Source organism: Aquarana catesbeiana, linkage group LG02 (genome assembly GCF_042186555.1).
Source record: "Aquarana catesbeiana isolate 2022-GZ linkage group LG02, ASM4218655v1, whole genome shotgun sequence".
In the NCBI taxonomy this organism is placed as follows: Eukaryota; Metazoa; Chordata; class Amphibia; order Anura; family Ranidae; genus Aquarana; species Aquarana catesbeiana.
The window spans coordinates 766531561-766553382 of record NC_133325.1 but is presented as its reverse complement, the minus strand read 5'-3'; the positions used below and the strand labels follow the sequence as shown (position 1 = coordinate 766553382).

General features: G+C 43.4%; 1 pseudogene; it reads right to left on the bottom strand.

Moving 5' to 3' along the window:
• Positions 1-21353: 21353 nt before the first annotated feature.
• On the bottom strand, positions 21354-21554 carry LOC141130109 (small nuclear ribonucleoprotein F pseudogene; annotated as a pseudogene).
• Positions 21555-21822: the final 268 nt, after the last annotated feature.

Sequence of the window (21822 nt, the reverse complement as noted above, 5' to 3'; positions counted from 1 at the left end):
TTGCTCACAAGATCTCCGCTGTAGGGGACGTTTTGCTAATCTGAACTCTGATCCTCCCTTCCAGTGGTGGAGCATGGGTGGGCCCACAGTTGTGGTTGCTCCGGGGTGCAAAATTAGTAAGAATTTGGGGTTAGAAGAGGCAAGGGGTTGAGGGAACTGGAAACTCCAACTGCCAGTGAGCCTTGGAAGGAGGGTTATATGGAGTTGGGGTCCACAATAATGGGGTGTGCACAATGGGGTGGGGGAGTGGAGGTGCACAATGAGGGAGTGGGGTGGAGAGACTGGGGAGGTGCACAATGGGGTGGGGGAGTGTATTAAGTGGAGGTGCACAACGAGGGTGTGTCATTTGAAATTTTCACTTGCTTTTAATATTCAGTTTTAAAATTAATCTAATTTCTGAACAAAAACCACATACACTGTCTGAAAATCCTTTAACCAGGAAGTTTTCTAGTCTGCTCCTTTTGATTTTTCCCGTCAATGTGATGGAAAAGAATTTGACCCCACTAACGATTAGAACATCAGACAAACGTTCTTAAAATTACATTTTTGTTTTTGAAGGAAGACCTTGTTTTGGTATGGCCAGCATATAATATATTACAGTTCTGTCTGAAAATTGGCAAAACAGTCTTTTTTTTAAATTTATTTATTTTTTTTTTTTCTTTAAATAAAAAAATTGATCTGAGTCTGATATTTACCAGATTCAACCTCTAATAGTATATACAGTATATCTCTTCTGTCTTTCTTTCTCAGAGTGGATTAGAGATTTTGCTTCCCATCCATATAGTTGATTATTTAGATTTACCACTGCATAGAGTTTTTTAAGAATAAAGTGTGTGTGTGTGTGTGTGTGTGTGTGTGTGTGTGTGTGTGTGTGTTTTTTGTTTTTTTTAATACTTGACATATTTACTAAATTATACACCACACTTTTTTATTAAGGTTATTCAACCAACTAATCGATTATGAAAATAATCATTAGTTGCAGCCCTAGAAGAAATACTTTTCAAAGGAGGATTGTATCCACTGAAAGATCTAATGAAGGATGTTGGCTTTTTAATTTATTTTTATTGAGAAATAAAACCGGAAAAAAAAATGACTACTGATGAAATTAGAAATTTCTCCACTAGGGGTCAGTAGAGTATTTTATGTTTGCTACAACTGCTTCCATCAATAGGAGAGAGTGAAAACTGGTCAAGAAATAAAGAAAGGTGAGGGCTAGACTGCAATTAAATTATTTTTGCTTTTGACAGATTTTACTCCTGACCTTGTTGGCAGCACTGTTTTTTCAGTGTTTGTGCTGATCTGATGATATCCAACAAGTAGTTAAAGTGGTGTTCCGGCCAAAATTATACTTTTTAAATAAAAATACGCCTAATACACAAGCTTAATGTATCCTAGTAAAGTTAGTCTGTAAACTAAGGTCTGTTTTGTTAGTTTATAGCAGTAGTTTGTTATTTTATAAACTTACAGCAGGCCGTGGCCATCTTAAGTGTGGGCATCTGAAGCCAGACTGTATTTCTTCCTGGATCTCATCCTTGCAGATCTCGCACATGCTCAGTGCAGCACAAGCAGTGTAATAGGTTTCAGGTCAGGTTTCCATAGCAACGGCAGAGTCAGAGGAAGTTGCTGTCCCTTCCCAGAAGGCATTGCAAAACAGGAAATGATGCGATGGGCCGCGGCCAGGGAGGAGGAAGTGAAAAATGAACACAGCAGATATACAGTAGGTGCTGAGAAAATAAATTTAAAAATATCCAATTCGTTTACAGTGCGCAGTTTAGTGAGGGATGCTGAAGAGTTGTAAAAGTGGGTGGAACTCCACTTTAAATCTCTGAAATGCCTAGAGATGGATTCACCTGTGTAGGCTGAGCTTAACCACTTAAGGACCAGCCTCGTTTTGGATTTTAGGTGTTTACAAGTTTAAAACAGTTTTTTTTGCTAGAAAATTACTTAGAATCCCCAAACATTATATATTAATTTTTTTCTAACACCCTAGAGAATAAAATGGCGGTCATTGCAATACTTTTTTTCACACCGTATTTGGACAGCGGTCTTACAAGAGCGCTTTTTTTGGAATAAATTTACTTTTTTGAATAAAAAAAATAAGACAACAGTAAAGTTAGCCCAATCTTTTGTTTTTTGTTTTTTTTTATATTGTGAAATATAATGTTATGCTGAGTAAATTGATACCCAACATGTCACGCTTCAAAATTGCGCCCGCTCGTGGAATGGCGTCAAACTTTTACCCTCAAAAATCTCCATAGGCGACGTTTAAAAAAATTCTACAGGTTGCATGTTTAGAGTTACAGAGGAGGTCTAGGGCTAGAATTTATGCTCTCGCTCTAAGGATCGTGGCGACACCTCATATGTGTTTGACCACCGGTTTCATATGCGGGCGCTACTCACGTATGCGTTCGCTTCTGCGTGCAAACTTGTCGGGATAGGGGTTTTTTTTTTTTTTTTTTAAATGGTATTTTTATTATTTATTTTACATTATTTTATTTATTTTTACACTGTTTAAAAAAAATTGTGTCACTTTTATTCCTATTACAAGGGATGTAAACATCCCTTGTAATAGAAAAAAGCATGACAGGACCTCTTAAATGTGAGATCTGGGGTCAAAAAGACATCAGATCTCATATTTACACTAAAATGCAATAAAAAAAAAAAGTAATGTAAAAAAAAAAGACATTGAAAAAAATGTGCCTTTAAGACGTATGGGCGGAAGTGACGTTTTGATGTCGCTCCTGCCCAGCAGTGTCATGGAGACGAGTGGGAGCCATCTTCCCCTCACTCATCTCCAGGCACAGCACTGAGAAGGATGCGATCGCCACCAACGGCTCCGGTAAGCGGAGAAGGGCACAGGATCGCGACGGGAGGGGGGGGGGCTCCTCTCCCGCCACTGATAAGTGATTTTGCGGCGAATCCGCCGCAGAGACCACTTTTATCTGAAAGCCGACCGCTGCACGAAAATGGGGATACCAAGGTTATGGCAGCTAGCTGGTGCCATAACGATGATATCCACAGGCAAACTTTGGACATGCATCGGCGTGCGGCGGTCGGCAAGTGGTTAAAAGAGAAGTACAGCCAAAGCTCCTTTGGCTGTGGATCACAGGAGTGCAGTTCGTTTTGCAAACAAGTTTTTTCACTCGTTTTGTGACCCATTTTCAGCAGACTGACGTTCGCTCTCTGCTAATGTCACAGAAGTCGGTCCAGGCTCCACGTCATCCCGACAATGGAAGTCTGGATCCACCAGATCCCTGAGCCGGCCGCCCCTGCCCCTCCACAGCCCAGCGCTTCAATGAGTGAGGAGGGAGCAGAGCAGAGAGCTGTGACAGACGGTCAGCAGCTCTCTGCTTGGGGAGCTGTGAGAACCGAGTGATCAGTGGTGTTCGATCGCTTGGCTGTCAGTGTAGAGGCGCCAGGGGACAGATGCTGCATCTACCTAGGGTAAGCATGAATCTAAAAAAAAAAAAAAAAAAAACAGATCTGTGATCCCCAGGAGAAGTATAACCGAATGAGCTTTGGCTGTACTTCTCCTTTAAAAGAGAAGTACGTTTTCAGCTGTGACCCACTGTTGGCCGACATCACAGAACTTGGCCTCTCGGTGAGCTGCCGAGAGCCTGAGCCAGCTGCTCCGCCCCCTCCACAACCCAGTGCTCCAGTGAGCATTGAAGGAAGGGGAGGGGGCAGAGCAGTGAGCAGTGACTGACAGTCACCGGCTCTCTGCTCAGGGAGCTCTGAGAACCGAGCGATCAGCAGTGTTTGATCGCTCGGTTCTCAGTCTTAGAGCCGGCAGTGGGGGGGGGGGGGGGGGGGGGACAGATGCAGTATAGGCTGATCCTGCATTCACCTAGGCAAGTTTGATTTAAATAAAATATATAGAAGAAGGGTGTGGCACTTAATGAGAACTAAATGATAGTCCAATGTGAACATTCAGTGTGTTTAATGGGTTCTACATCAACTTCACTCTTAACCACTTCAGCCCCAGAAGATTTTACCCCCTTCCTGACCAGAGAACTTTTTGCAATTCGGCACTGCGTCGCTTTAACTGACAATTGTGCGGTCATGCGATGTTGTACCCAAACAAAATTGACATTTCTTTTAGTGGTATTTGATCGCCTCTGGGGTTTTTAATTTTTTGCACTATAAACAAGAAAAGAGCGACAATTTTGAAAAAAAACTATTTGTTACTTTTTGCTATAATAAAAATATATTAAAAAAAAAAAAAAAAATTCCCTCAGTTTAGGCCGATATGTATTCTTCTACATATTTTTGGTAAAAAAAAAAATCGCAATAAGCGTATATTGATTGGTTTGCGCAAAATTTATAGCGTCTACAAAATAGGGGATAGATTTATGGCATTTTTTATTAATACTTTTTTTTTTTTTTTTAAATCGGGACTGGCGTTATGGTGCACACATCGGACATTTTTGACACCATGTTGGGACCATTGTCATTTAGAAAGCAATTAGTGCTATAAAAATGCATTGACATTGACAGTGAAGGGGTTAAGTGTGTCCTAGGGAGTGATTCTAATTGTGGGGGAGGAGGGGCTTTAACACACACAGGACAGTGATCACTGCTCTGGATGACAGAGAGCAGTGATCTCTGTCCTGTCACTAGGCAGAACGACGAAATACTTTGTTTACAAAAGCATCTCCTCATTCGTCCTCACCCTGACACAATTGCGGGCACCCGGCGGACATCGAGTCCGCGGGACCCGCGCGCGACACCGCTTCTTAAAGGGGACGTACCTGTACGCCTTTTTGCCTGCCAGTGCCATTCTGCCGACGTGCATCGGCATGTGCTGGTCGGCAAGCTGTTAAAGTCCATAATAACAATAGCACATCTGGCAAAATACATTTGTAAGGACACTGCCACCAACACCCAAACACGCTGCCTCTTACCCTTAGGTAGATTAAACAAGCCTAGGTGTTTTCCAATAACTGCTCCTCAGCAGGGCCGTCTTTAGCACAGGGCAAACGGGGCACCTGCCCTGGGCCCAATCTTTGTAGGGGGGCCCGCGCTACCCGTGAATTGGGGCCCCGATGACAGCTTTGCAGAGTGTACAGAGGACACGGGAGGCTGTATTCCCGATCTAGCCAGCAGGGTGAGGGCGGGGCCGGGAGCTCCTCTGACACGCTGACCCCGCCCCATGTAGCCTGTATGCTCGGAATAGAGGGGCTGTAGTTAGAGGAGTGGGCGCTTCAGGGGAGCTCCCGGCCCCGCCCCCTCTATACTGGCTGGGGAATACAGAGGTCCGGGGGCAGGGCTGGGAGCTCCACTGACGGGCCCACTCCAATCACTGCTCTAACTGCAGCCCCTCTGTTCCGAGCATACAGGCTACATAAGGCGGGGTCAGAGCATCAGTGGAGCTCCCGGCCCCGCCCCCTCTCTGCTGGCTAGCGCGCGAATACAGCCTTCCGTGTCCTCTGTGCACTCTGCAAAGCTGTCATCGGGGGCCCCAATTCATGGGTAATCTCGTGCAGTATGTCCGCAGTCTCTGGTAATCTCGTGCAGTATGTCCGCAGTCTCTGGTAATCTCGTGCAGTATGTCCGCAGTCTCTGGTAATCTCGTGCAGTATGTCCGCAGTCTCTGAACCTCTCCTGTAGTATGTGTATTAATGTCCCGCTTTACTTGCTCAATTATTTTGGATGGCTCCACTGCTCAGTGAGTGCTAATGATGTGCATTAACCTATAGCAACCAATCAGTGAGCGCTAATAATGTGCAGTAACCTCTAGCAACCAATCGGCAAGCAGAAATTATGTGTTGTAACCTCTAGCAACCAGCCAGTGAGCAGTAAGGATAGGCTGTAGCCTCTGTCAAACAATTGTAATCGCTGCGTGATCTGCTGCAGTAAACTGATTTTGAGTCTATCTGCTATTTTTTTGTATGTCTCAGAATGGAGGGGGGGCCCCAAGAAAATATTTGCCCAGGGCCCAATCAAAATTAAAGACGGCCCTGCTCCTCAGCAGCATGGGGGACAGAAAACTGCAGCTCCTCCAGATCGATAACGGCAAGCCTAGATGTCTCTCAATGTCGGCTCCACAACCACATGGAAACTAGTAAAACTGCTCCTCCGCCACATGAAGTACCTAATGGCGAGAAAGAACACTTCATTGTGCAGACATCCTAATCATCTTTTTATTGTAGAGCTTAAAAAATCGTTACACTCATATTTCAGTAGCTTATAACAGACAAAAAATGGTAGCTGCGTCCCAGTACACAAGTCGTGTCACACGTTACCGGCTCTTCCTACGTGTTTTGTCATCACTGACTTCGTCAGGGGTGTGGCCGAACGTGTGATGTGCTTTATTTATATATATATATATATATATATATATATATATATATATATATATATATAAATATATGGGACTACTTAACAATGGGTGGGTTAGTCTCTGCGTTCCTTTCCACTGAAGGAAACAGGAAGTTCCAATGCGCTCCAAAGACAGGAATCGATCATAGGTGTTCACCCAAACTGATCCAATGGAGGAAACAGGACGGGATATATGTGTTCCTGATAATGGTAACACATTATTATTGCATATAAAGAAATAAATAACCGTCTACAGTCAAGACCATACAAATTAGGTAAAAACCCAACTTAGTATTAATCAAGGCTCAGGCGGTATAAATCTAACATATTTACAGCAACCGCACCAGGAAACAACGCCATCTTGTGGTTAACAGAATTATACATATTAATTAATTTGAAAACAGCAGAACATTAATATAAAAACAGGGAAGAACACTCAAAATCCTAAACCTATTATCAAAAGAAGACAGACCTAAGGCACTACCTAGGTAAGTGTGAATCTAAAAAAAAAAAAAAAAAAACAGACTTCTGTGATCCCCAGGAGAAGTATAGCCAATTGAGCTTTGGCTGTACTTCTCCTTTAAAAGACAAGTGCAGTCCATTCTGCACTATTCTGACACGTTTTCAGCTGTGACCCACTGTTGGCTGACATCACAGAACTTGGCCTCTCAGTGAGCTGCCGAGAGCCTGAGCCAGCTGCTCCGCCCCCTCCGCAACCCAGCGCTCCAGTGAGCATTGAAGGGGAGGGGGCAGAGCGGAGAGCAGTGAGTGACCGTCACCAGCTCTCTGCTCGGGGAGCTCTGAGAACTGAGCGATCAGCAATGTTTGATTGCTCAGTTCTTAGTATTAGAGCCGGAGGGGTGGACAGTTGCAGCATAGGACTGATTCTGCATTCACCTAGGCAAGTATGATTTAAAAAAAAAAAAAAAGCCAAACAAACCAGAACCTCTCTTTTAAAGCTGGCCATAGATGGTTCGAATCTTAGCCGGTTCAGCAGGCTGAGATTCGAACCATGTATGGGTAGGCTGAATGTACCCAAGTTGATTGCTCAACGTGTTTACAACCAGCCTGCCTATTTTTTTGTGCAATTGTTAGCGGCTGATATAGCCACTAGCAATAATTACTGTGTTCTCCTGCGGGGGGGGGGGTGGCTTCCCCTGCCAGGAGAACATGGTAGCTCAGTGGGAGGGATTCCCCTATCAACAGGGGGAATCGAGCGATTTTTTTTTTTTTTATGAACCAGCTTATGAACCCTAAGGCCAGCCATAGACCGATCGATTTTCTTTCCTGCAACCACATTATATAATTGTGGCCACACAAAATATTGACACTTTGGTCCGGTTTGGACATTTTCACTTAGGGGTGTACTCACTTTTGTTGCCAGCGGTTTAGACATTAATGGCTGTGTGTTGAGTTATTTTGAGGGGACAGAAAATTTACACTGTTATACAAGCTGTACACTCGCTACTTTACATTGTAGCAAAGTGTCATTTCTTTAGTGTTGTTAGGTTCAACTTTTAAACAAGTTGCTTAAGTTTATATTGCTTTGCCAAATTATTGCTTCTATAAGAATAATGACACGGAGTCAGGTATGTCTGTATCACAGTTCTGAGCATCCCCAAAAGGACTGCTCCCTTTACTTCTTTTATAGGCAGTTCCAAAAGCAGTAATCTTATCGGCATTACCAAATGAGGTTAAGGTACAAAGAGTTTCTCATCAGCGAACATGTAATGATTATTCAGCAGTTCCAAATTCCATCTAGATACAGATTGATAGAACAATTGATACGTACATAGGTAAGAAAGGAGCACAAACAATTTAAATAGAACAATTGATACGTACACAGGTAAGAAAAAACAGAAACAATTAAAGTGGAACTCTAAGTCATTATTTCAACCCTATCAATTTCCCCCTTTGACATCATCCTCTCCTTCCCCCTGGGTCCTCATGAATAAGTTCTAGTCAGTTTTTCCCCAGAGTCCTTTCCCTGGCCGCGAGTTGTCAGAGGGGTAGAACCCATCCCCCTAGGTATTACCAACATCTTAAAATTCAAGAAGAGGAGTTTTATAGGAGTAGGGTGATGTCAATACACACTTATCAGTATACCCTGTCTATTCTCCTAATTTTCCTATTTATTTTCCTGTTTGTATACACATATATTCGTGATTGTAAGTGATATTAATATTAGAATAATAATTACCATTGGACTTAACAACCAGTGAAAGGTATTGGTTGCTGTAGAAGACATTCCACTAAATATATCCCACCAATGTGGTGCAGTATCCTGTTGTATCTGTGAGGAAAGATGTACTAGTCTACCTTTGTCAATAATTGCGGATACAAGGTTATTCTGTAGGGTATGTTCTAGTGTTTCTATGTGTTGTCTTAACAACTCTGATTGTTCCAAAACCTGTTTTAGTGGGTCTAAAGAAATTATAAAGGGTGTAGTGTCAGTGAGATTATGTACCTCATAAACTGAAGAGAATACCTTATCGGCGTCTGGTTCAAAAAGATAGGTGTCGTTACCCCATTGTAATATTTTAATCTTTTTTATACATCCCGCAAACGGCGCCGATCTATTTAACGCTAACATGGTGCGGTTGTCATTAGTAATGATACAAATATGCTGGGGTCCTATTTCTATGAATCTATTGTTCACATTTATCGGTGTTCTTTGCATTTTGCATATGCTAGTTTGGTATTTTAACAAGCAAGGTTCATATACTGGGGAACTTCTGCCACATACCATTCCCTTATTGGTTCCTTCACATAGAGTTAAATCATGGGTTCTGTTTCCTTTATCTACATATTTCCCATATATTTCTGGATACCAAAACTCGTCATTAATTACTAATGGCATGACCACTATTTTACACATTTCCATTACATCTGCTACCCGATATGCTTCAAACCTTCCTACACACCATTTCTCCTCACATTCTATCTTATCCCCTTTTACTTGGAACCATACACCATCGTCAGTTAGACCTTTAAAATATTTCATCCAGGTATGATAATTTCCCAACTGAAGTTCAGTCCTGGCCCTATTTATTTGTATATGATAGGATAAGAGGTTAAAAGAGCACTGTGTGAAATTTACAAACTGTTGACTTTGATTCCACAGCTGAAGCTCTGCTCCTATAGTGTGATTTATTAACCCTCCCAAAAATTGTAATAGGGGTATTTCTTGCAGTTGGGTTTCAAAAGTGGTGGGTAACCATTTGCTTGTGATAGTCAAGCTGTCAGCTATGTGTCCCCCTGCATGCTTCCATCTGTTGTTCATTTCTTCTATCTCGACCGAGTTTAAAATTCCCATCCCTGTACCTGTCAGTCCCAATAGTGTGTCGTACCATTCTCGTTTATACCTACACTCCGGTATAGAGGGAAAGGTGATATTGAATTTTATTTTTGTTTTCTGTTGTGATGTTGATACATTTATGCAAGTGTTTGGTACGGGTGTTAATATGGAAGATTCAATTGTTGGCGTTACTTCTTCCTCCATTTGTATGTGAAACCCATAGGCCTCTGCACTCCAATACCACCCATCATTTCTCTCTTCCCTCCACCAAGATGCACAGAGGAAAGTACTGGATTGATTAACGGTAATATCTGTCAGATTAAACATCCCTTCGGTTATATTCCCTCCTTCTGCCATGACTGTTAATATTTGGTACATTTGTCCCACTACCCGTTCCCGGGCTTGTTTCCATGTCTGTGAAAGGGATATTTTATGACACCTATGGTTCTTACTATTGTTAAAGGGGAAACCCATATTATCATTCCACTGGAAAGTTACGGTTACTTCTGAGAGGGGGTCTGCCTGTATCCATGCTATACCTACATCTACATGAAACAGTCGCCTATGTCCTTCAACAGTATAATTACCCACAGTGTAATCCTTATTTATCTCATATCCTGATACATTTGCTACTTTAGGATCATCTATAGCCCATTCGAAAGTTGTTGTTTCCTCTACTTCAAGTACATTAATACCAGGAGTCCATGCATATATTTGTAAAACAACAATCTTCAACAAAAAAAAAAAATATGTAAGTAGATATTTCATCATGTTGTTTTCTCGGGTTGTTTCTTGCAATGTGATGCGTGTATCCAGGTAGGTTTTCCTTCCAGCTTTACTGAGGTGGCTGTGGTCAAGAGTACTTGGTAAGGACCTTCAAACCTGGGTTCCAATGTCTTTCTGGTGTGTTTCTTCACATATACATAATCCCCTGGTAGCAGAGTATGTGTACCTGTTATTGAATTAGGGTCTGGAAGAGAAGAATACACACTTTTGTGGATCTTAGTTAGACGTTGTTGTAATTGTATCACATATGCAGTCAAACTATTACATTGCAATTGCATACTCTGTGGAAAGTATAAACCCAATCTAGGTGCATTCCCAAAAAGTATCTCATATGGGGATAATCCTGTCTTTCCTGTTGGAGTGTACCTTATAGAGAACAAAGCCAAAGGCAGGCATTCTGGCCAAGGCTTGTTTAACTCTTGCATGGCTTTTTGTATTTTTAACTTTATTGTCCCATTTACTCTCTCCACTGATCCTGAACTCTGTGGGTGGTAAGGGGTGTGAAAACTTTGTTGAACCCCTAACATGGTCATCACATTCTGCATGATTTCTCCTGTAAAGTGTGTCCCCCTATCTCATTCTATGGTTTCAGGAAGACCAAACCTAGGTATTAACTCAGTGATCAGTTTCTTAGCTGTGGCTTTAGCTGTAGCCGATTTTACTGGATAACTTTCGGGCCAACCTGAGAATAAATCGATACACACGAGGACAAATTCAAAAGGGCCGCTCTTAGGCATTTGTATGTAATCAATTTGCAGTCTCTGGAAGGGGTATTGGGCCCGGACCTGGTGTTTACGTGGGGTTTTTACTCTCTGTCCTGGGTTATTCAGGAGACAGATTTGGCAGGCTGCACAGTAGTTTCTTGCAGTGCTACTGAATCCAGGGGCGAGCCATCCTTGGTTCACAATCCTATACATGGAATTGGAACTGACGTGTGTGGGTAGGTGAACTGCCGCTGCCATTTCTGGGTACAGAGAGGCAGGCAGGCATATTTTGCCTCCTTCCCTCCATACATTGTCAAGGTCTGGTGCTGCTCCCATCCTGACCCACTTATCTTTCTCGCTCTCCCCTGCTTGCTCCTGTAATTTACTCAGCTGCTGCCATGTTGGTTCTGGGATACTCACCTCTACCGCTGCTAAGGTCTCAGGGCTTCCTTCCCCTAGAGCTGCCTGTTTTACAGTCAAATCTGCAAATGCATTTCCTTTTGCCTCAATTGTTTTTGCGCTCGTGTGTGCCGCTATCTTCATAATGGCTACTCGTTTAACCTTTTGAAGATTGTTCAGGACTCTCTTAATCCCTTCTCCATGTTTTACAGGTGTACCTGCTGCTGTCAGATAACCTCTAGCCCTCCATATGTGGCCATAATCGTGCGCTACACCATAAGCGTAGGCAGAGTCAGTGTAAATATTCCCTTCTCGTTCTTTTAAGTATTCTAGGGCTTGTTCTAAAGCTTTTAATTCTGCTTCCTGTGCTGACATGTGGGCTGGTAAGGCCTGTGCTTCAATTACCTGCGTATCAGTCACTACAGCATACCCTGTGTGATATTTACCCTTGTCATCAGCAAACCTACTACCATCTATATACAAGGTGTGCTCAGCATTTAAAATTGGTGTATCTGTAACATGTGGGAATCCCATTGTCTCCTGTTCCATGAGCTGAAAACAATCGTGCTGATCTACTTCTTTAAACAAAAGAGTGTCAGTGTCCTCATTTCTTTTCTCACTAGTACTATTAGTACTATCATTCCCCCTTGCCAAATCTGGTGACTGAAGAGGCAAAAAGGTGGCCAAATTTAAGGTTGTACAGCGCTGAAAAGTAACATTTGGAGGTAAGAGTAAAGTACACTGTAATCTTAATTGCCTAGCCATTGAAATGTGTTTGGGCTGTACCTGAGACAAGATTGCATGTATGTCATGTGTGGTATGCACTACGACTGGATTGTCTAGAACAATCTCTGATGACTTATCTATGATAATTGACACTGCAGCTACCGCCCGTACACAGGACGGTGAACCTCTAGATACTGGATCTAATGCTGCTGAAAAGTAAGCGACTGGTCTTTGTTTTACATGTGCCTGTGTCAGAACACCTGTGGCATGTCCAGTGATCTCAGCAATGTACAGATTAAATATCTTGGTGTAATCTGGTATACCAATAGCCGGGGCAGAAATCAACAACTTTTTCAAAGTGATAAACGACTCATAAGCTATTTCTGTAAGCATATACGGTACAATTTTCAAACAATCGTATAATGGCTGCATCAAAGCGCTAGCATGTGGTATCCACTGTCTACAATATGACACGATACCTAAAAACATACGCAATTGTTTGAAATTCCGTGGGGGTAACATTCCCTTTATCACTTGAACCCTCTCCTCAGTGAGATGTCTCGTACCCTGTGATATACAATGTCCCAAAAAGATAACTTTTTCCTGACACACTTGTAACTTTTTCTTATTAACCTTGCAACCTTTTTCTGCCAAAAATCGCAACAAATTAAGGGTGGTGGCCAAACAAGTTTCTTTGTCAGGGTAGCATAACAATAAATCATCCACATATTGTAACAATACACAGGAATCTGGTGGTACCCATTCTCCCAACACCGTTTGCAATGCTTGCGAATACAAGGTAGGTGAATGCGCCATACCCTGAGGTAGGCGTGTCCAGGTTAGTTGCCGATTTTTTATTGAAAATGCGAACCAAAGTTGGCATTCTTCAGCAAGCGGGATGGAAAAGAAAGCATTCGCTAAATCTATAACCGTAAAGTACATACTGGTTGATGGTATTTGTGACAGTAATGTATGTGGATTGGGTACTAAAGGTGTCATCGGGGCTAGTATTTTGTTGACCGCTCTAAGGTCTTGGACCATTCTATACTTAACCGGACTACCGACTACTGATTTCTTTTTAACCGGGTACAAGGGAGTGTTTGCCGGTGATTTTACCTCTTTTAGAACTCCACTTTTTAAGAAGGATTGGACCTGCATTTCTATGGCCGTCTCTTGAGGTGCACTAAGTGGATACTGCTTTTGTTGGGGAAGCACTGCTCCTGGAATCAGCTGTAGGGTAACCGGAGGTATGGGCAAAAGTCCAACATCAGCTGGATGTTTTTCCCATAGTTCTCCTGGAAGGGACGACAAAATCTGATCTAAGTCTGAAGGAGGTGTGCCGGACAATTCCGATTCCTCCTCTAGGTATTGTATCAGGTTACACATCTCCATGTGTTCTTGATTATCCCCTATAGCTAAGGTGACAGTGCCATCTGGGTGATAGGTAATGTTAGCTCCTATTTTCTGCAAAATGTCAGCTCCTAACAAATTAGTGGGGGCTCCTCTGGATACCAGAAAGCGTGAAAGGAACATGTGGTTTCCTACTTTAACTTTCAGAGGTTTTGTAAGCGGGGCGTCGGCTAAAATGCCATCATATCCAGTTATTAGTAAAGTGTCAGGTGATTTTTGGCCAGGGAGTAGTTCAGAGTCAGAAAGTAACGAGCGTGAAGCTCCTGTATCGACTAAACAAGAGATTTTCTTATTACCAACCGTTATATTTTGTCTTAAGCATTGTTGTTTTGGATTTTTCTAAAACCGGGGTGAGTCATGCTCGTGGACCATCTCCCTGCTGCCTGATATGACTATTTTTGTTGTCCCTGGGCTGGTTCCTTCTCTGATTAACTGGAGAATCAACACCTTCCTCTCCTTCATCCCTTATTCTTTTCTTACAGTTGCGTCTGATGTGACCAATCTTGTTACAGTAGTGACAGGTAAGGGGTTTGCGAAAGGAACCTCTACCTTGCTCTTGGGGACCCCCGAGTGCGTTGATAGCATGAGATTTCCTCCCTTTGGTTTCTGCTAAGTCCGCCTCTATGCCTTGCGCTTTTTGTAACAACGTCCCTCTATCTCTAGTTGCCCTCCACTCTGGTGTGCAGGCTTTCAGTCTCTCACTTATCTGTGGAATTAATCCCTCCATAAATTGTCTATTGAAGGCTCGGATTGTGACTGGCAGGGCCAAGTCCAATCCCTCATCTGCCATCATACTTTCCATAGATAAGTAAAATTCCGATACAGTCTGTCCTGGCATTTGCTTCATGGGTGATATGGACCCCCTCTCCTGTTGTTTTGCCTGACAAAAAGCTTCTAATCTAGCAATAAAAGGGGCACTTGAGTCTATATGTCTGACATGTCCTGTCTCTAAATTGCCATCCCCATCAACTTGTCCTGCAGGTCTGTGTGGACCTATTTCTGTCATAAACTGGTTAAACAGGGTCAGAGTCATTTTGTGTCTGCATAGATCCTCCCCATCCTGCCAGGTCGCTTCATGTGTATTCATTAACTGTGTCACAAATCTACAAAAAGCAGCTGGCTTTGCTACCGGGTCTGGGGCGCTCTGTATTAATGCCATAAGGGTGTCTGCCGACCATTGTGCCCAAGTCCTTATTTGCATTCTACGAGTGACAGTAGGCGGGGCATTTGGATGGGCTGCTTGTCCAAATTCTGGATTGTTTACCTGAACAATGCGTGTATCAGTGCGTACAGGAGCTACAGTTTCTGGATGAGGTTTTTGTGCCCCACAATGCACACATTCTACTGCCCATTCTGGGTTTTGTACTCCACAATCCTGACAAACCCATCCTCTCCCCTCAAGTACAGGATATATCTTGTGTGGTTTGGGTTCTACGTCAGTGTATGGGGGTGGGATGGCTGAGCTGGGAGCCTCAACATTTTTTGTTCTTCTATCTTTCATATCCCAACCATCACAATCAGGATTATACTTCCACCCCTCTTCTTTCGCTCTATTTGAGACCTTAATTAAGCATTGAACCTGACGCATCCATTGCTTCTCTAACACCTCTCCTTGTCTGTCCCTTTTTATTTCACTCCATACATCCGGGTCTAAGCCCGCTGCTCCTTTCACCTTAAATTTACGAAGGACATCCTTTAAGTCCTGTGCTTCGGTTTTCCCATAAATGTTCTTAATTATCTGTGGCACCGTATAGTGCGCCACAATTCCCTGACGGGGTTTTGTGTTCCTCTGGCCCATTCTAACAGTCCTGCCTAGGTAGCGTGTGGGACACTTAGTGTACAATATAATGCGGCTACAACATATACAAGAATGAATAATTACTTTATATGCTAGCCCAATAGCAAACCAGCTAAGTTACACTAGTTCCTCGTTGCCTTCCTCCTAGGGTGCTAGAATTCTAGAAACCTCTCCGGAATGAGATTTCTGAAACCGAATTACTTTATATGCTAGCCCAATAATAAATAATTACTTTATATGCTAGCCCAATAACAAACCAGAATGCGGCTACAACATATACAAAAATGCGGCTACAACATATACAAGCATTCCTTTAAGTGGCCAGGTATCCGACTAGATCTCGGGACTTTGTTGAGACCTTATTCCCTCCCCGTATCTGGGAATCCCTCTCATACACTCTTATCCCTGCTTTATGGAGCAGACAGGGCTTATACTCTCAACCCGTCTATGGTTTATGAGTTAGATGTGAGGTTAAGCATAAGCGTCAGACCCCCAAGCTCACAAGCCCTCAGGTTCCCAATCGTGTGAGGTAAGGCGCATTCCGTTGCTTAGTTCGGCAATCCCCTTCTAACTCATACCATCCTTGACAAGGCTCATTCACTTTCTCAACAAGACAGACAAGACAGACACAGATAACAAAACAAACAAATAATTCCAGCAATATAAACCAAAATATGCAGTAATTCTAGACTCACCACTACAGAGGCTGGTGTTTTAAAACCAGGAGAACCGTAACTGACAGAACGGATAGGCACAAATCAGGGGAGCACAGAATATAAGAAAAATAAAGCTTTTTCTTACCTGCGCAGGTTTTTTGATCTGTGATTCCCGGAATGCCTATTCCTTTTTGTTCCGTCAGCCGCGTTCGTCCACCTCTTGTAGTATCATCGGTGAGTCCCTGTTCGGGCGCCAAAATGTTAGGTTCAACTTTTAAACAAGTTGCTTAAGTTTATATTGCTTTGCCAAATTATTGCTTCTATAAGAATAATGACACGGAGTCAGGTATGTCTGTATCACAGTTCTGAGCATCCCCAAAAGGACTGCTCCCTTTACTTCTTTTATAGGCAGTTCCAAAAGCAGTAATCTTATCGGCATTACCAAATGAGGTTAAGGTACAAAGAGTTTCTCATCAGCGAACATGTAATGATTATTCAGCAGTTCCAAATTCCATCTAGATACAGATTGATAGAACAATTGATACGTACATAGGTAAGAAAGGAGCACAAACAATTTAAATAGAACAATTGATACGTACACAGGTAAGAAAAAACAGAAACAATTAAAGTGGAACTCTAAGTCATTATTTCAACCCTATCAGTGTTGTCACATGAAAAGATATAAGAAAATATTTACAAAAATGTGAGGGGTGTACTAGTAGTTAATAGTTATATTAAGATTATTGAGTTGATTGTGCTACGCTTTTATGTACACAATGGTTTGGAGAGTCAGTTGGTGAACACACTAGTAAGTGTTAGCTGCACTCATAATATAATGTTAGTTGCTTGAAGGGTGCAGTTTATTTTTTAATTAATATAGGTGATTGTGCTGATTATATTTATTATGTTGTTATCAGCTGGGATTGGACACAGCTGATCACATAAAGAGCCAATTGTCATTGGCTCTTTACCTTGATCAGTGCTGAGCTGTGTCTGAGGGACACGGCTCACCACTGATCACCGCACTGTGGCCCCCCAAGGGGCGCGCACGAGCGGCCTGATCGGGAGGATATCCTATAACGTCCAGCCAGAAGGAGGAGCATCCCGCTCGGCCGTCAGTCTCCTATAGACCAGACGGTAACTGGTTAATATTTGTATAACTCCTCCCAAGGGCCTGCCCACTGCTTGCATCAGAGCTGAAGGCTCTTGAGAGGAGTACTGAAGCAAGGTGCTGTGATGTTTTTAGGAAGCTATGTACAGCCCCCTGCCAGCCCCTCCCACCATCCATGACCTGCCTGCTTTGCATAGATGTCACCGGGTCCTTTAAGGGCCACGGATGCCGCCCCCTCTCTCCAGTCACCCCCTCTGTGTAGTATGGATAGTTTCATGCATTGCACGAAACTATCCATGGGCGCTATAGCCACTCCCTATTCAGGCGTCCGGCCCCTTTTTGGACGCCGTGCGCCTGAATTACATCGGGGGGGGGGTGGGTTTGAAGCACCTGATTAGAGCCATATGCTCTAATAGGCTTCAAAAAAGGTGAACTGCGAGCACAAACCATTGCGCTTGAAGTCCACCCAGGTGTATTAGCAAAGCAAATGAATATTTGCTTTGCTAACACAGAACCGCCTCTCAGAGCAGAACAGGAAGAAGGTGCGCACGGAGGACACAGGGGCCATCACCGCGCTACCCGTCCCACAGCTTGCTGCCTGACCCACCACCACGATGGGGTAAATGTCGGGCAGACAGCGGGCAGGGGGAGGGGCACAGTGGCTGCATATTATTGGCACAGAGGCTGCAATTGATGGGGCACAGTTGGATGCATTTGCTGGACATAGTGACTGCATAATATGGGCACCGAGGCTGCAATTGATTGGCACAGTTGGCTGCATTTGCTGGGCACAGAGGCTGCAATTGATGGGGCACAGCTGGCTGCATTTGATGGGCACAGAGGCTGCATATGATGGGCACAGCTGGCTGCATATGATGGGCACAGTTGGCTGCATACGATGGGCACAGTTGGCTGCATACGATGGGCACAGTTGGCTGCATACAATGGGCACAGTTGGCTGCATACGATGGTCACAGTGGCTGCATATGATGGGCACAGTTGGCTGCATACAATGAGCACAGTTGGCTGTATATGATGGTTACAGTTGGCTGCATATGATGGGCTCAGTTGGCTGCATATGATGGTCAGAGTGGCTACATATGATGGGCACAGCTGGCTGCATACAATGGGCACAGTTGGCTGCATACGATGGGCACAGTTGGCTGTATATGATGGGCACAGTGGCTGCATATGATGGTCACAGTGGCTGCATATGATGGTCACAGTGGCTGCATATGATGGGCACAGTTGGCTGCATACAATGGGCACAGTTGGCTGCATACGATGGGCATAGTTGGTTGTATATGATGGGCACAGTGGCTGCATATGATGGGCACAGTTGGCTGCATATGATGGTCAGAGTGGCTACATATGATGGGCACAGCTGGCTGCATACAATGGGCACAGTTGGCTGCATACGATGGGCACAGTTGGCTGTATATGATGGGCACAGTGGCTGCATATGATGGGCACAGTTGGCTGCATATGATGGGCACAGTGGGTGCGTTTGGGCATAGTTGGCTGCATTTGCTGGGCATAGTTGGCTGCATTTGCTGGGCACAATGGCTGCAATTGATGTCACAGTGGCTGCAATTGATGTTTTTGTTTCAGAATTTTTCAGTTCATTTGCGGCTCCCCAAAAATTTTGAGCACCAGCCGCCACTGACCGGGTCTAAAATAAGGTATATATTAATAAGAGGTTTTATTAAACCTTTACATTTAAAAATATAATTTGCATGTTGATAAGGAGGAACTAGGGAAGGCAAAATATAAGCAGATTAAACTTCAGCTGTGATGAATACATAGATTTTGTTTAAACCAGTACTACCCAGATAGTCTCTGCTCTGGAATTCTGAACTGGAGGAATTCACATCCATCCATCCAGACAGCTTTGTGTCTTCCGTCACCTCATTCAGCCTGCAGGCTGATTAGCAAATGACAGTCAGTGAATTCTGTGCAGGTGAGATGTATCGGCGTTAATGAATAGAGTTCTATTTCTGGGTGTCACTGCCGGCAGCGATAGGGCGGGGACAGCAGAGGGGTGTGTACAGACAGCGGGCCTATTGTACTGTCTGTGCCGTGTTATTGAAGGACAAGAAAACCAATATTCTGTCTTATAGAGCTTCTAAATGCATTCACGTATGTGTTAAAGCTGAACTCCGGACAAATTCTACCCTTCCAATGGAGGAACTCCCTGCCACCCCTCACACTGCAAGGGCTAAATGCTCATTTCATTTTGGGGTGCAGTGTACTGCTTATCTTATTCCTGCCTCTGGCAGACTCCCACTATATACGCAACTGCTCCAGTGCTGCTGCCTCTCTAAGGCACTCTTAGCCATGGGCAAGTAATACACATTATTAGAGTTGGGCCGAACACCCCCCGGGTGGGTTTGCGCCAAAACTCTCGAACATCGCAAAAGTTCAGACACAAACCCTATTAAAGTGTATGAGAACTTGAAAAATCAAACATGCCCATTTTGAAGGTTTATATGCAAGTTATTGGCCATAAAAATGGTATGGGGGCCCGGCTACTGCCCTGGGGGACATGTATCAATGCTAGAAAAAAAAAATAAAAAATTTAAAGGAGCAGTGATTTTAATGATGCCTAAAGTAAAACAATAAAAATGAAAAATTCCTTTAAATATAGTGCCTAGGGGTTCCCTTAGATCTGTACCGTGTATAGAACCTGCTGCAGCAAAACTGACATATAAAAGAAAATAAAATGACATTTAAATTGATTTTCCCTGCAACCTTTTTTTTATTTTGTAAACAACAGCTTTGGGAGCCAGTCTGTATGATGAGGCCACATTTTAGTGCAGTCAGGACAAGATTAGAGATTTTTTTTTGATAAATTCTGGTGTCTCTTTGGCAGACTTTGGATAGAAGTAACAGGTGTGGAAAATATGGGCTTTGAGTGTTGGTGCCTTCATACCGTAACCCTATAGAGGTAATCTGTTTATTTTTCTTACAAACTTATGTAGCGCCCACCTACTTAGGTGTGTGTTAGAGTAGGCAGTTAGGATTAATGCTAGGTAAAATTGCCAGTCTTTTACCCTGTTGGTGTAAGCTGGTGGGATAATGTGTTGGGAGGTTTGTTAGAGTAGTGGCCACCTACACTCTGTCCTGTAAGATTTCCATCACTTTACCTGAAATGTTCTGGAAAGTGGGTGGACTGAAGGAGAAGAGTGGCAGGTAGTTTTGGAGACCCCTCTGAACCAATCATTGTTTTGCTTGGGCAGAGGCGGGATTACTATAAAAGCGAAGGTCACATGCTTCCTGGGGTGGTTCTGGATTTTGGAGAAGAAGAAGAAGACAGCATGTAGGGGCTGGTGCAGCTCGGGTGCTCTCCCCTTCGGGGGAGGGGAACGTGCCATGCGAAGAGGAGAGATGGAGGAGACATCAGGAGGAAGTTGCTATTACTGACAGGAGGAAGACTGGGTGATCGACCCTCTATGGCAAGCATGGACGGTTAATCAAAACTTAACGGGTGTTAAAGTGCAGGTCATGGAGGAGGAGGTGCAAGGAGTTCGGCCTTAGAGAACCAATACCTCGCAAAGAGCATTGGGGTGCGGGTCAATAAAGAAGTCTGTGCAAGGAGTTGGGCCTTAGAGAATTAATACCTTGGAGAAATCTAATCAGTCAGCCCAAAGGACTTTATTCAGAGTATCGTTCTTTGGGTATACTTGAAAGTACTGTACGGTCAGGAAGTAGTAACAAACAGGAGGAGGGAAAGCTGCAAAGTGTAACTGGAAGCAAGTGCAATTGGAGAGTTATTTACAGTGGTTCTACATGATCTGAATTATGTATTCTCAGGACTCACTTCACTTAATGCTGAATTTGTAAGAGTTATTCAGAGTGAGTCTGTATTACAGTACTGCAATAAGTGCCAGAGAAGAATAAAGTTCAATGTTTAATCGTTCTGGACTGTCTGCTGTGTCAATCTGTGCAGGGAAGGGGGTAATGGAACCACACTACAGAAAAGGATGAACTACCCAGCAGCTCCTACGGGGGGTAGTGCGCTACACTTACAAAAAAATGTCCAACAATAATCTTAAAAGAGAAGATTAATTTACAAAACTAATTTGGAAATTGCTTTATTCTCTCATCTCGCCATCTTATTCCTCCTTGTATATACAATACATTATTACACCTTTAGTAGAACTTCTCCAAGATGTACAGACAATGCCCCATCAATATACTCTTCTGTATTGGCGAGCTGCATGTTCCTGTAGCCATCCACAGAGACCAGGTACCCCTTGTATTCCATACCCCACTTCAGTTTCACCATTATTGGCTTATCAGTAAGGCCATTAAGGAATGGTTTTAGGTTTAGTGGCAAACTCATTCTGCCACTGAAGCCACCGCTGATCTACAGACCAGTGAAAAGAAGAAAAAATTTCCCTGTGGAATGTTCAGAGAACACACCGCTGGAGAGAGAAGGAAATGGCTAGAGGTACTCTTGATGAAAGCAAGAATTGGCCTTTCTGTAAAAAATTTAAAGTATATGCACCTGTCAAACTGGTGCAGAAAAGTTGCACCTGTCAAACAGGTGGGGATAAATTTGGCTTTGGGCATTGGTTATGCCTTTACACTGTTATGCCCTGTACACACAG